The 16,389-nt window shown below is 40.2% G+C and overlaps 1 long non-coding RNA gene across 1 annotated transcript; it reads left to right on the plus strand.

The window, feature by feature from the left end:
* The first annotated feature begins 2,551 nt into the window (after window positions 1-2,551).
* LOC124465516 lies at window positions 2,552-3,113 on the plus strand. Its single transcript, XR_006955836.1, has 2 exons — window positions 2,552-2,640; window positions 2,840-3,113. It is a non-coding gene; the product is annotated as an uncharacterized LOC124465516 (long non-coding RNA).
* The last annotated feature ends 13,276 nt before the right edge of the window (window positions 3,114-16,389 follow it).

The raw sequence follows: 16,389 nt of genomic DNA on the forward strand, positions 1-16,389 counted from the left end.
TCACAAATACATTTTCATTGTAGGATTTATTATGACATTAGATTACAAGGAAACGATTTGTGGCTGAAATTATCATTACCTAAGGTTTCAAACCAGTGTAGCTCACTGCAATGCTGTAGCCTAGTCTAGGTGATAGAGACGTTCTAGCACGCAAATTGGAGCTTGGATTATGAGTGAAAAATACCCCCCCACAAAATTCCCAACCATTGGACTTTGTTGAGAAAGCTTTTCTAAGCTTTATTGCTTTTCTAAAACTGTTACTACAAATATTCGATATGGTTTCATAAATAAAAACAATTAGAAACAAAATTGTTTAATTATAAACCGTCATTCTTCCGCCCCTTCAAAGTATAACCAGATGGACACCTTTGCTGTGTTTTTTTAATGGAATGTCAAAGAATGTTATGAGGACAACCTGTAAGGTTGGATTTTACAACGGCATGGAATGCGATATAGCCAATCAGAATCAAGGATTGGAACAATCAGTTTTAGAAGTTACTATGAAATCCAACAACATGATTCAACATGTCGGCTGTGTGGCAGGACTTCACAGTATCAACGGATGATGACAAAATGGCTATTTGCGGAGTTTGTTAAGTGTCAGTGATGCGATACATTTTAAGTTTACAGAGTTACAGCTGCATTTCTGTGCATATGTGTCTAGAATGTGTCATTGTCAACAACACAGCTTTAAGGAAACTGTAGTTGTTTAAGTTCGAGGTACTGTTTGTTGGGGGCTTTTTTCGTGTCTAGTGTGTAAAGAGGTGGTACGTGCAGAGAGAAGCAGGACAGGGGTCAGTTGAGGAGAAGAAACAGCCCCATGTAAGGAATTAGGCTAAAGAGGAGACTTGTTTTTGTCCCATATTCAGTTATGGGGTAAGAACGCGCTGGGTGAGTCACTCTCCCCTCCCGTTAGAATGTTCTTTCCAGTAGGAAGTCAGGTCAGGATGACCTGATAGCGTGGTGCCTTCTCTTTAGAGCCACTGGTTGCATAAGAATGACAAATGAGGGTGGACATCTGTTTATCTTGAACAAACTATGTGTTGTCTGATAATTGCCAAAGATATTTGTGTGACGTAGGTAGGACTGTATAAAAGTTCTTGTCTATTGAACACATGTCGGACTTCTCTGGCTAGAGAAGTTCTGCGTGTGTTCCCAAGAGCCTACGCAATAAAGACGAAAGCCTTTGTAATCAATCTCCTGACTCCAAGCCTGTTCATTCTTACACCACTAAGAACCACTTTCGAGCCTCCAACATGTTCAAGTATGAAAATTGTGACGTGAAAATATAAATAAATCTGCCATATTTGAAATCATTTCAATAGTATTCATGAGTGAATGTCTATTTCTAAAATGATACAAAGCAAGTTTTTAATGTCCCGTATCTACAGCAAGTACCCCATCATAATAACAGATTAATTCTAGTACAGGGGGCTGTTGCACAAAAGTAGAATAAAGAAATCCAAGATAACTGAAAAAGCGCAGCTGGACTTAGTGTGATCCGCTCATCGCGACTTATTCGGTTGCACGTTTGCCAAACCAGGATGAGAAGGTGAAGCTATGTCAATCCAGATGTACATAGTTAGGATAAGTGCACCTTCACGGATTTCTTAAATAGACCATGGTATCGATCACAGATTGACTGATGCAGAAATGGAGAAGACGCGTGCAGCATATTTTTCACCCGATATTAGCAGCAACTAATTACGGAAATAGAAGCACAGTGAAGCATGTAAAATGTAAAAAAGGAAATACGGCTGCTGTTATTAGACAGAGAGAAAAGCCTGGCAGACAATCGCGGACCGACTGAAAGCATAATGATTAAAAAATATCTACTTACTAAGAAAGTTGTACACTGTAATTGCTTTTAATATGCTTGTTTTATGTATTGGTTGTATTTCTGTATATGTGTTTGTGCTGGTTTTACTGTAAAGTGTCTTTGAGTAGCCTACCATGTAAAGCACTATGTAAATAAAATTTATTATTATTTATCCCACTTTGCCTTAAAAGTGAGCAGAAGGAATTAATTTTCCTTGGGAAATTTTCCCTAAAGACTAGGCCTAATTTCAAACCCTTATTCACAATGTAAGAATATGTTTTACAACCATACACAAATCTCTATAAGCGGTGTCTGATTCTAAATGTATTTCTACAACTAATGGTCATACAGAACAAACATGACTGGATAAAAAAGATCCTGGCAACAAGTCAAGATAAAATATAAATACATTCTGCAGGCTGGTAAGTGCCTTAACAGTTTGTAAATGGTATGTAGAAATTACTTACAAGATGCCTGCTACATATTCTGCTACAGTCTGGTGGCAGGAAAGTAACTGTGTCGCTGGACACACAAGGCCTGCAAGTACCTTGTATGAAGAGGGCAGTTTTTGCAGGTGGTCAGAAGCTGTCCCACCTTGAATCCCTTCAATCACAGGCCTTCCTTGGTTTAAAACACAGTTACTCTCCTGCCACCAGACAAAGATCCAGTGAGTATTATTCATTAAAAGCACATGGCTTGGTACATCCCGTCAACACAAATTATATTCAATATGGCAGGGGGAAGGAACTTCTGCAGTATAGGAAGGGGCTTCTGCAGCTGATGATGAGGAGACTGTGTCACTGTACTCCAGAAGGCCTGAGGTATCATGTAAATCGTATGGAAATGCATATTTAGCCCATAATGGATAAGAAGTCATTTCAGATCAGTTTAATCCTTGCTCCAGAAGGGCAATTTGTATGCAGCAAGAAGGCATCACATGAGAATATTCAACTCAAACCACACAACAATTTATACAATAAAAGTCAGTTATATAGCACTCATAATATATATTTGTAACAGGATCCAGACGCAGTAGGCTACAGCCTGGCAGCCAGCCTGGCAACATAGTAAGTATGGGCTAAAGGAAATCTAAATCATGCACAATTCCTGCTGTGCTAATCAATGGGTGGTTTATAGAATTCACAAACTGTCAGATGTCTCTACTCAACATCTGAAAAAGCTAATTGAGCTGGCAGATGCACAGATTGCGGTCAGTAAAGGTCTCCAGGATCTAGACCTTGGTATTGAAATCAAGAAGAAAACACTGAGGAAACTGTATCTGGAGATAAAGAAACTAAAAAAAAACGTGATTTCAACCCACACTTAAGCATATCTGTAAAACAATGTATTAACCTCTCATGTCTGAAACCACGTCTCAATATCAATGTTTCTTCATCCAAAACTTAGTTCAGAAATGGGCATGCCATGTTGCAGTAAGAAACACAGGTGAATGGGACTTTATATACTGCTCAAAAAAATAAAGGAAACACTAACACATCCTAAATCTGAATTAATGAAATAATCTCATTAAATAGGCTACTTTTTCTTTACATAGTTGAATGTGATGACAACAAAATCACACAAAAATGATCAATTATCAATGGAATCAAAGAAGAAGTATTTTATTAAATTATTTTATTTATTCAGATCTAGGATGTGTTAATTTAGTCTTCCCTTAATTTTTTTGAGCGGTGTAGGCTATATCGCCTTCATTACTGACTTCATTGAAATCACAGTTGCAACTTCATCAACCATTTCTAAACAACTGCAATAGTAGGGTTTAAATTAAACTCTTGACAGCAATAGTGACAAGTAATGCATGTTAATAAAAAATACATAAGAACACATTCAGAAGACAGCGGAATAACTGTTAAAAAGTTTATTTCGGATATGAGCGGCAGCTGATTTAACACGAGACTCCAGAATAAATCTTAGCCTGGCTGTTAGCCTGCTCCCGAGCAGGCTAGCTGCAAAGAATAAATCTCCATGGTTACTTGGCTGGGTTTAATTCAACCTGCTTTCGTGCAACCAACTCAAAGCTAAATTCATCCAGGATAACTTGAATATCCCGACTTAATCCCTTATCCTGGTTTCGTGCAATAGCCCTCGGGACAGACTTTTCAATAATTAAAAAGCAGAGATGTATATATAGGTCACACATTGGCAATCGACCAAAATGAGCTTGTAAATATCGTCATATCGAATATCTGCTAAAATTCAATATCGTGCATCCCTAATATAAGCTTGAGTTTAAATACATTATTTAATGTGACATTACGTAGGCCTACTGTACATGCAAGTCTTAGCTAAATGACTTAAATGTATGATACACTTTTCGATCAGTCCTCCGACACTACAACGCAATACTTGCTGAGTATAACAGCGCAACAGCTCAAACACAGGCAGGGATGGAGTAGCAACGTTAGTGCCAAATAAGTATTTAGCTGCTAGGCTCCATGACGCTGGGTAAGAAGGGCTCGTGAAACTGCTCATCAAAAGAACGAAGGGGAACCCATTTGTCTGGCAGATTAAGGCGTTCGTAGGAACCTAGTGAAAAATAGCCTAAACTTTCCAAGACTTTTAGCTAGGTTTATAGGTACCTAGCGAAAAATAGCCTCAACTTTCCTAGACTTTTAGCTACGGTACTAATGCAGAAGGAACACTGATATCGTTGTCATACTAGAACGTCGTATCTGTGTCGTTGCTGACATTGTGCACACTCAATGAATTCAAAATTTGTCGGTCGCACATGCGCGAGTGTTTGTAAAAAATGCTTGCATTGTCTCATAAACTGGTTGCAAAATGTGACCATTTGGTCGCAGTCTGGAGCCCTGAATCAATAAGCCTGCGCTTGCCCTCATTACTCAAATGATGCCGTTCAGGGCCGTAAAATTACAAAATAGGACGCGAGTGTCTCAGAAATAATATAGCGCTATTTGTCTTTATGGCCAACCAATGAGAATATTGTGAATAAAAACAACACAGACACAGGCGGCAAATAAACAGGCAGATGTTAGCCTTGCATTGTTTGAAAAAAAAAAGAAGCGGGAAGTCGTCCCCATGTCTGGATTGTTGGCAGCTCGTTGGTATACTGGCTTGTGCGACACGCGGAGGAGGTCGGACTGTACCCCGACCTTGCACTGGAGTGCCATATTGAATGGGTAGGGGTGAGGGGCATGAGGTGGGCAGACGTTGTGCAAAATAGTTTTTTGAGCCTTGTGTAAAATAAAAATGGCTGTTTTTTAATTGGTAAAACCTTGTCTAGTGAAAGTGATGCCCTTTTTTCTCTTTATTTTTCAGCCCCACCCTTACGTTTCATATCCTCGTTTTCCATCTTTATTCTTCTCCCGGTGTTCCCGATGGCCAGTCCGCTACTGCAGGGCTATTCCGCGGTGGTGGATTTTAAAGTCAAATCATTTTAAATTCTCGTTCTGTCAGTTCCCGCAGCCATACATAAATGTATGTATTTATTTAAAGTTTGAAGCTCATGATTCGTAGCCTACCCGATGTTTCTGGTTGGACTTAGACATCTGTTGACGTGTCTGGCTCTGGCACACGCGTTCTTTTAGTGCCTTTCTGAAGCCAGGCCAACATAATTACTTACAAACGAAAGTCGTTTAGTTTCTAGGTTTGAAAGCAGCAGTGAAAAATCTGTTTTACTCAGGCATCAGTTGATGCTGTCTAGATAACTTTTTTGAATCTAGCGTACCGGCATGCAAGAAAGGTGCTTCTTATGCAAGAAAGGTGCAACGCTTAAGAGTCAAATGTAGAGGTGCCGGTACTGCGTACCGGTGAGTACCGGCCCACTTCGAGCACTGCTTGTATCCACATACTAATTACATCATCATGTGGGCCCACTATACATGTTATATGTGACGGGTATGTAACAGCTATAGCCACGCTCCGTAGCGACAAGGCTCGTTCGCTGCTCACTGGGCTCGAATGCACGACCTCCGACTTGCCAAGCGTGACCACTACCAACTACGCCAAAGAAAAGCCAGCTCCACTGGCCTGCAGTGTTGGGAACGTTACCGAAAATGTGTAATTAGTTACAGTTACTAGTTACTTATTTCAGAAGTAACTGCATTACTTTACTAGCTACTGCATAGAAAAGTAATTAGTTTCAAGGGAAAGTAACGTTTGCGTTACTTCTAATTCCCTGCTTCTATAATCAAATTAACGCACACAGATAGTTATAATATTTTAGTGTTGGTTTGGCACAGTGTGGGACAAGACAACTGTAAAATTGTATATAATTGTATGTTGCTAATTAGTTGCCTGAAGGCAACGGACTCAATTGTTGACATAGGTCGCATGTGTTGACAACATACCTGGGGATCAGTCAGTTTAGTTCTGCCTGGCTTAGAGACTCGAAATACTCAGTTTAAAATCAAGCCTCGGCTGTTTTGATGAAGTGGCTCCAACTGCTTGATCAGCGGAGCTAGCACTGGGTTCTTTCGCGATTAGCTTTTTAGAAGCGTGTTGTTTTACTAGGTGCTTGTGAAGATTATAATTACTATTCTTCGCAGTGGATAAAGTTCTCGCACCTGCACACAAACTACAACTAACCAGTATATTTTTATCCTTGATCTAGACAAGGGAAAAATAATGTTGATATTTCCATGACAAAAAGCTTGCACGTTCCGAACTGTCGGCCATTGTGTGGGCTATAGTCTAAAATGCGGATTGATTCATTCATACACTGCGTCGCCGTAAACTTGTTTAAGTTAGATTAAAAACTGGAAATTGGGGAATTCATGCAAGAAAAAAGTATCGAGTAACGAGCCCAGTTACTTTGGCCTGTTACCTACCTGAGGAGCGAGTTTCACAGTTCTAACTCCGTTACATGTAGCACAATACATTTCACCCTGTGTACTTGTAAATGGGACTGTGTACATTTCCCACACTGTCAGTAAGATGCTTGATGCACTGATCAAAGTTATTGTAAGACTTATGTTAGACAAATTTAAGTCTCATTTTCTGTGTGGGAAATCACAGTTGTATTTACATATACAAAGAGGAAACACAGTTACATTTACAGATGAGCAGTTATGAGCCCATGGATGCCACTCTGGTGTTTCAAGATGTGGATGGTCAGTTTGCCTCAACTTCTAAGGAGTCAGGGGAGTCAGATGGCTGAGCGGTGAGGGAGTCGGGCTAGTACTCAGAAGGTTACCGGATCGATTCCCCGCTGTGTCAAATGATGTTGTGTCCTTGGGCAAGGCACTTCACCCTACTTGTCTCGGGGGGAATGTCCCTGTACTTACTGTAAGTCGCTCTGGATAAGAGCGTCTGCTAAATGACTAAATGTAAATGTAAGGAGAATGGTCAACAATGAATGTGACTTACATGTTTTTTAAAGGCTTCTCATAGAACCCAGGTATACAAACAGCAGACTAGAGTTTGATGCTTTTTAAGCAGGACAAGTCTTGGTAACGGCAATCAAAACTAGATACTCATTGGAAAGCACAAGTAAGCTAATACCCACTTCTAGCTTGTTTGTGAGAGCCTTTTGTCATTGGCTTCTTTAATTTAAATGTTGTATTTGATCTAATACAACAAGTTAGTCATCAAGTTCGGATGTGGTAAACCATTATCAAAGCATTGCAATACTGCCAGAGCTCTTCAGTAATTTTGGATCTCCATAATGTTTGTTTTCCCTTTTAAATTTTCCCATACAGAGGTGTTTAGTTGCCCTGCACATCAAACAAATGAAATACTCATTCAGCTTTGTCAGCTTCTCTTATACTCCATTGATATCAACCTCTCTCAATCCTATAGTTTTTGGGCTTACTACTTTGCATGTTTTTAGATGTTTATCTGCTACAAATGAATTGGTTGTCTAAAGAATGAGGAAGCAAGTTACCACTATTAAGTTTGCCCTTTGCACCCCTCCCCCCACATGTCACTGGGCCAGGCTGCTGCTGTAACTTGCTAGCCAACCTTAACTGAGGGGACTGTTTGAATGCACTGGATAAAAAAACAAACATCTTTATGTATATTTGAGACCACACATTCGTAGATGTACGTTTCCACTATATGTTAACGTATTTAGAGGTCGATCCGATTAAATGAGCGAAAACAAGGCACATCTGTCCATATTTTGTTAGTGAAACAGCGAGAGGAATGCTCGTGGCAAGCTAACTAGCTGGATAGAGCGATGGGGAGTTTGTTAGCACTCAAATGGTAGCTCTAAAACAGGGGCACTCCTCGGACATAAACTCGATTATAAAAAATCCCCCAGCTGGGAAATGTTCGCGGTTTTCACAGTCCTGTAGAATAGAATGACATCAAATTGAGGCTGTGGCATTGAAGTTCAGGTTAGTAACCAATGGCTCAAAGTACTCTCAGCCAATTACAGACCTCTTAAAATGGGAAAACCTCTGTGCCACATACGGGATGGTATTCACACATGGATTGGCTCTAATTTGAGTGATAGGTTGATTCACCAATTGAAAAACTCACCTGTGAATTTAGATTTTTGTAAGGGGAGTGCCGAGATTTTACTGTCGCCGTTTGGCTCCTAAACAGCAGTACAATCAGAGAATGTCTAATAAAGGGAGAACTCCCACTCTCGGGAAACTTCCGGGTTCTGAACTGATTGCAGTTCCACTCAAGTTCCATATGAGGGCGCTAACGGTCAAGTGCAGAATGAATGGAGGTCTATGGAGCTATACCCCTCAAAATCCACTTTTCTCAGGATATAATTTTTTGTCTAGTAATTTGAATTCTGAATTCAAAAGGGGAGGCAAAAAAAATACACATCGCTGGGTGTTAAAAAAAATCGCCTTTCCATTCTAAAAAGCCTTTGAAAATGTCATTGACGTCATACACATTGTACGACCAGAGCTACTGCTTGACAGCAAGCTCTGGTTACTTCCACTTTTCTCTCAAGTCATCGACAACACAGCTGACAGGTTAGGATCTCCCTGTCAATACATATGTTAGAAAGAGTTTTGGCTTGCTAATGTTGTTGCTAATGCTCTGATATTCTGGTTCTACTTCGGATGCCATCAAGCGGGATCTCTAGTCGTAGTCAGTCCTTCACTAACCAATCAGCATTCGTTAGCAGAATGCTAGCGTGTTATGGGCAACAAAACTTACCCTGTAAGAAATCGAAAGGACATAAGTACTCATTCATTCAACTTTTGACCTGTAATCCATGTTGAACATGCAAAAACTACAATCAAATCTGAAATTTATCAACGACAATCAGACAAGAGACAAATTTAGCCGTTTAGCTCCATAGACTCCCATTCATTTTGCATTCGACCGCGATCACGCCCAGTGGAACTTTGGTGGAACTGCAACAAAATTCGGTACAATGGGGCTTAATAGGGAGGTGGCAGGCTCTCCTTAAACAAGCTCTGGTAGAATTCTAAGTTTTTCTAAACCGTGTCGCGTACAGCATTACAGTGGGCTACACTGGTTTAAAACTACAGGTATATAAGGACAATTGTACCCATGAATTGTTTACTAGTCATAATAAATCATAAAACGTTCATTGATATGTGAGGCATGTTTATTATTTTAACTATTGAAAACTGATGTATCACAGACCGCTATCGTATATGTCGTTCAACAGACGCTAATTATGCTAACACCTCAGTCAACAAGCAAAAATTGACTACTGTTTTCGAAAGTAAATGTACTAATAATATCAACGTACAACGTATTGTTTTTTTTATCACAATGTTAAATAAGCAATAAGTTCAGTTTTGCATTTGTTGACGCTTGGAACCCTCCATTGTGATTACATTGAGAGCAGAACGTTTGTCCTCCCTACTCAGAGACGGACTCGGCTCGCTCACTGCTAGTGTGTAAACAATATCGTAATTCACTAAATTCTACTCCTAAAACGTCAGGGAGGGCTGCTTTTTGTAGACAAGTCTGTTGAAGATAGCCAGTATATAGGATCTTTCAAAACAAGCCTATTTCAATCTTCATTTGCCTGATAAAGCGACCTACGTCAGCCAGTCTAGTTTCACTCGGTCAGCCTATTTAAAGGTCTCTTACAGTCAGAATCACTGTTTACAGGCAAAGGTCGAGCTGGTCTTTTGACAGATGTGTATATATTGACCAGTTTAGAGCTAAATACTCATTAGAGCCTGTGTTTTGAGTGACTTTGCATGGGTTTCCAACACATTTGGATTCAATTTCAAGTATTGCCACTGCATTTCACAGTCAACTGAAGTCTGTATCAAGTGTAGATAGAAAAAGCTTCATTTTTCACCACTGACATGGACCCTTTCTTCACTTTTACAGGTCATGCAGAGGCCTGCTCAACAGAGTGCAAAAGACCATGCTGAGAGCAACAAGAGAGGATGCTGAATGTAACAGAGGATGCAACAGAGGATGCTGGAGCAACACAGACCCCTTGCTGGACTACCCCTCTCTACCTGGTAGCTTCTCTTCAGCCCTGCCCCCAAGACAGCTTCATCCAGCTGGCCTGCCCTGCCCTGCCTGCCACTGCCTTGATATCTCAAAAGATCACTGAATTACAACTGTTTAAACTTCAGCCAAATCTTATAATGCTTGCCACAGGACAAATAGCTTACTTTTCTATCCAGTAACTGACCACAATGGTTCTCAACACTGAGAATAGCTCAGTAGGCTAAGGCAATGCACTGTAAGGAGCAAGGTCACAGGTTCAAATCCAACTGCAGTCTTTTGGCCTGTCATAATGTTGATTATCTGTTAAATTAAACAGGATGACATCATTCTGAAATACCAAGTGCAATTTCACCTTGAAATGTCAACCATTACTTAACCTTTGTCCCAAAGCTATTACTCAATTCACAATCGGAGCGCAGCTAGATAATCAGCGTCAGTGCCCCTTGGGTACCCAGCATGCAGTGCGGTATGTCAAATAGGCAAAGATTTCTGGAAAATAGTGCGGTTACAACAGCCGTGCGAGGGATTTCAGTTGTTGTGTTAAATCAGTTAGATGTTTGTATGTTATTGTTTATCAGTTAATATAATCTTGTTGGTCACCCTGATTGTGTATTTTAAAAGGACCAGAGAGTCAGCTGCTGTACTGCCATAAGCTATTCTCGCTAGGAGCTGAACATGAGCTCTGGTCTGGCCCGGTTGCCCACATGACTAATGTTAATTGTGTATTGACTGAGATTCTGGAAAGAAATCAACTCAAGTAGAGTCAAAATATCTGCTGTTTTTCAGCCATCTTGGGAAAATATGTCAATTGTGGGAGGCATGTTTTTGGACTACCCCTAAACCTTATGTGGCCACCGCAGCATTCCTCCTTTGGCATGACCTGTGCTGGGAGAGAGGGAAACAGCATCGATGGAAGTTGTGTGTGGGCAGATGTGTCTTTATATAGGGTGAAATGTAATAAGAAATGCAATACAAAATGGCTGAAAGGGGTGTATTTATGTAAATGTCCACATTGCCTCAATAAATCTAATAATTTTGACTCATGGTTTTTCAAACCCGATAGTGTTCAAGACGACATCACGATCATCAGTTTAAACTTTGGCTGAATCTAACAACTCTTACCACAGAAGAAACTTAGCCTACTTTTTTATACAGTAACTGAACATCACAATATTCTACACTGAGAATAGCTCAATGGACTTAGACAGTGACCTGCAAAGTTTAAGGTTGTAGGTTTGAATCCGGCCGCAGTCTTTTAACCTGTCTTAAATTTGAATTTCTGTTTATCTAAACAGGATGACATCATTATAAAATTCCATGCGCAATTTCATGCAATTCCATTTTGAAATGTCAACCGTTTCTTAACCTTTGTCCTAAAGCTGACTAAAGCTAATACTATGCCCTTTCTACTCATACATCCTCAACAGTTGGTGTGTAGCAGAGAGGATAGAGAGGCTGTCTTGTAACCTTATGCTCATCAGTTCAATTCCCCATTCAGCCTATTGTAGTTGGCCCAACATGAAGTAGTTTTGCTATCTTGTTGTCCAACTCTTGACCTTCTACAATGTAACTTTTTATAATATTTTGCCATTTTGCGGAGGAACCCGCATCGCTGCTTGCAGCTATATTGAAGATTATTTTCCCACCCCTAAGGATCAGTCAATATTTGGACTACATAGACAAGGTCGGTGTCAAAATGTTCATTTTGGTCACGATTGCGTTGCTTCTATTGGGATTTACGTTCCGTTGCAGTTTAGGAGGTTACAACGTTTTTGTGGCAAAAAAGTGCATTCTGTCAACGAAGGGTACTCGCTAGCCTACGTCACTACGTCAGCAACGACGCATGGATGCAAGGTGAAAGAGACGTTCTAGCACGCAAGTTGGAGCTTGGATTATGAGTGAAAAATACCACCCCCAAAAATTCCGATTTCAAGTGGAACTGCCATCTCGGATTTTTGATTTAGGTTGTGAAAGTCTTTGTAATTTGAGCGAGTACTGGTCGCCCGTGAGACCGCCTAGTCTTTTAGGCGGCAGCCTTGTTAAAAAGCGTCATAGTAGCTAGTATTTTTGTAATTATATAGTTCAATTTTACATGAAAAACCAGACGGAGGGAAATGTTATGACGACATGACCATTGCGAAGACAGCCAGGTGGTGAGATTTTAATGTATGTTGCTGTAAAAACCTTGATTTGTTTGCTACGTGAGAGCCCCGTCAGCCTCCATTGACGATTGCGGCAGCAACAACAGTGTTGTAAACGAGTGCTGACACTCGTCACCAGGGTCAATTCTACATCAAAATGGAGAGCAGTGTTTTAAAGATATGGCTATTGTGAAGACAGCCAGCGGGTTGATGCGGGTTCATTTTGAATTTGAGTGAGACCGCGTCTTTTTTTGACGTTAGCCTAGACTCGGCTCGCCCACTGGCAGTGTGTAGGCTACTGCCTTCAAATTAACTTTATTATGTCAAAAGAAACGTCCTCATTTCCAGCAAAAACTACCCTTACAAAATAAACAATCTCATTTCCGGCGCTCTCAAACTATCAGTGAAGTGTGGCTAGCAACAGCAGCTAGCTTGCCTCTAGCAAACTTCTTTTGAATTAGCCATGTCCCCCTAAATTAATGTCAAACGTATTTACGTTTTGGGGGGCATATTTTCAGTTAACAGACTGTCCGCAATTCCATCTGAAATACTGCCAGTGACAACGTTGTTACAGTAGCTTGTTCCAAAGGGGGTTCGCTTGTTTCAAAGGCGGTTAGCTTTTTTAAAAGGAGTTCTTAATGAATTATGCAATATGAGTAGTAGGGCTGTCCCCACTCAGTCGACTAGTCGATTTTCTGGTCGATATGCTCTTGGTCGACTAAGATTTTTTTTGTCGAGCTGCCGTATGGCAGTGTGAGATCTGATTCCCGCTTGTGTCATGATTGCTGAATGAATGAAATGTTTAACATAAATTGTAAATTATATTATTTAAGACAAAGCAACTCTACAAATATATAGTTTTAAAGAAAGGTTACTGTTTTCCCTTTCGTTAATATGCGCTTTGTTTTGGTATTTTGCACACGGCACGAGCACAATTGGCTACCGAACTACAAACTCTGCCATAGCCTACTTTGTCGGTGTTAGTCAAAATGGCAAATAAATCTGTGGTATGGCAGCATTTCTTTAAAGTACATTTACAATGTACCGGGTGACTCGAAAAACTTTGAATGCAAACTCTGCCAACAACTGTTTATTTTTCATAGTTTGACGTTGAATATGATGCAGCCTACCACCTGAAAAACGTAAGTTGGCCTAGCCCTACTTCGCTCATGCTGAACGCGCTGGGTTGAAAAATGAAAATGCATATTATAAGAATCACATCCAAATCGAATATCTTCTCTGGCCAAGACAACATAATCTTTCTCTGTTGCACCGTTCCCTGCTCAGCTTCTACATTAAGTTTGCATGCTGCAAGTTTTCAGGCAGTGATAGGCGTGCTCTGATGATTTGCATGTTAAACAAATAATATTTTTAATTTGTAGTACATTGTAAGAGATAGTAAATACCATTGGCATTCGGTTACAACAGGACTGGTGATACGAGTCTTATTATAAGTAGGCTATTAGCAGCTGAATCTGCAGCGGCTGAATCTGCAATGTCAAGCAGCCATTGAGTCAGATCGGGAAAATGTTTGTACGTTTTTTTTCTGGAAAAAAAAGTGTTTCAAATTTCGATTAGGCGATTTTCAGACGTTTTAGTCGAGTCTTAGAGACCATAGAAAATCTTAGTCGGGGACAGCCCTAATGAGTAGGCTAAATGCTTGAACATATCACTAGAAGGGAAAAGGGACCCAACTGCAACCGACGCAAGCAAGCACACCCTACAATTTCCCCAGAAATTGTACCCACTCTAGTTGGGTGTGCTTTGCCTTCGGTAAGGGCTCAACCATTGTTATCTCACATATATATTTATTTATTATTTTTGCCCCCCTAAGGCTCAGTCAATATTTGGACTACACTGACAACGGCTGTGTCTAAATGTTCGTCTTGGTCTCGAGTTGCTTGTATTGGGATTTACGTTCCGTTGCACAGTTTAGGAGGTTCCAACGTTTTTGTGGCGACAAAGTGCCTTTAGTCAGCGAAGGGTAATCTGTGCTAGTTACGTCACCACGTCAACACACGTTAGCAACGACGCATGGATACAACGTGATAGAGACGTTCTAGCATGCAAATTGGAGCTTGGATTAAGAGTGAAAAATACCACCCCCCAAAAATCCCAACCATTTGGCTTTGTTGAGAAAGCGATTTTGAGTGGAACTGCCATCTCGGATTTTTGATTTATGTTGCTAAAGTCTTTGTAAATTGAGCGATTGCGGGTCGCCCGTGAGACCACCTAGTTTTTTAGGCGGCAGCCATAGCAGTATTTTCATAGCTAATTTTGTAGTTCAATTTTACACAAAAAAACTGAGAGGGAAATGTTATGACGATATGACTATTTTGAAGACATCCAGGTGGTGAGATTTTAATGTAGGTTGCTGTAAAAACGTTTATTTGTTTGCTACGTGAGAGCCCCGTCAACCTCCATTGACGATTGCGGCAGCAACAACAGTGTTGTCAACGAGTGTTGATACTAACAGTGTTGTTGATCTGCGTCTGATGAGTCTTTTCTTAATTTTCGTACCGTCAATTCTACATCCAAATGGAGAGCAGTGTTTTAAAGATATGGCGATTGTGAAGACAGCCAGCGGGTCAGCATATTTTTGTTATTTGTGTAAAACTTGGAATTTGAGTGAGACCGCGTCTTGTTTTGACGTTAGCCTTCGAGTCACAGACTTGGCTCGGCCTCTGGCAGTGTGTAGTAGTAGGCTACAGTCATGGGCGTCGCCGCAATGTAACTTGGTGGGGGTCCCCCGCAAAAAGTCGTTTGGACCCCTCCACAATTGAGATCAAAATATTAGTGCATGATTGGTCTACTAGTCCAGCGATCTTTTCATTGCTTCACAATCAAATCCGTTCCACTTTATCAGAAGGGAGAATACCCATAGCAATAGAATTCCACTCCACGTTTTCTAGAAAAACAGCATCACGCACGCAGATTCAACTCCCCTACTCTTTGATCGACGCATCACGCTTGTGGCTTGTGGCTCATGTCTCACTTCAGACATGACTGTTCCACAGACGAGATGTTTTTTCGAGGAACAGGAAAGTCAAAGTTGCCCAGTTTTCCCTTCAGTGGCCAAAGCACCCTAATGAGACATTCTCTGACTATAATAGCATTAGTTAAGTCACAAAGATCCTTCTGCAAACATTATGATTATTGGTAGCTAGATAAGCAAGCTTCTTACTTACATGTAGCACTAGACAATACCATACTTTATTTACCCATTACAAGTGGAACAGCATTTGTTGATTTCTTAATCTGGGTCTGACATATGTTGTACTTTTGGCCGTGTTCAGACCTAGGCGTCTGTTTCAGGCAGAAAGAGATGACAAGGATGTTTTTTCCAAGTAGCTACAAAATAAATGGCTGTTTTTTTTTTATTGCCATAACAACCGTGAGCTAATCTGGAGTTAACCTTAGCTAACATGCTAGTTTGTGTAACATTGTCTTCCAATTTAAATAGGTTTGCTCAACTTGTAATTTTGGCAATTCACAGAATTTTATTGCTACATGTTAGTCTGTAACATGAAGGCAAAACTGATTCAACCATTAAAACCATATATCCTCTGAAAGCTTATACCCTCTGGATGTTATCTAATGAGACAAATCCATTTCTCCATATTAGTATGCTGCCCATGCATAATAAATTTGGTATTGGTAAATGGAGTAGGCTATATGGCTTATAATACTTTTTTGGGCTGTGCCATTTAGGGAAGCTGATTTAACCACCTAAACCATGTATTTTCTGAAAGCTTACAACCTATGTGATCTGTGGAAAAGACTACAGGTTTGAACACAAATTTGATCATTTCTGAACTGTCCAGTCATGCTTTAGGGAGATGCTATTTTTTATGTAGCCTACATAATTATTGGGCTACTAAACCTATACCAATTGTGAATTTTATATGCTGATAACATGATTAGAAATCTTCATATGAAATCTACATTAAGCTTATTATTATCAATATGAAAGAATGCTCAATGCATCTCCATGTCTCCTGATATAGGTGGTAGAGATTGAGAGTGAGTCAGAGG

The sequence above is a fragment of the Hypomesus transpacificus genome, unplaced genomic scaffold, assembly GCF_021917145.1.
Source record: "Hypomesus transpacificus isolate Combined female unplaced genomic scaffold, fHypTra1 scaffold_52, whole genome shotgun sequence".
Taxonomy (NCBI): domain Eukaryota; kingdom Metazoa; phylum Chordata; class Actinopteri; order Osmeriformes; family Osmeridae; genus Hypomesus; species Hypomesus transpacificus.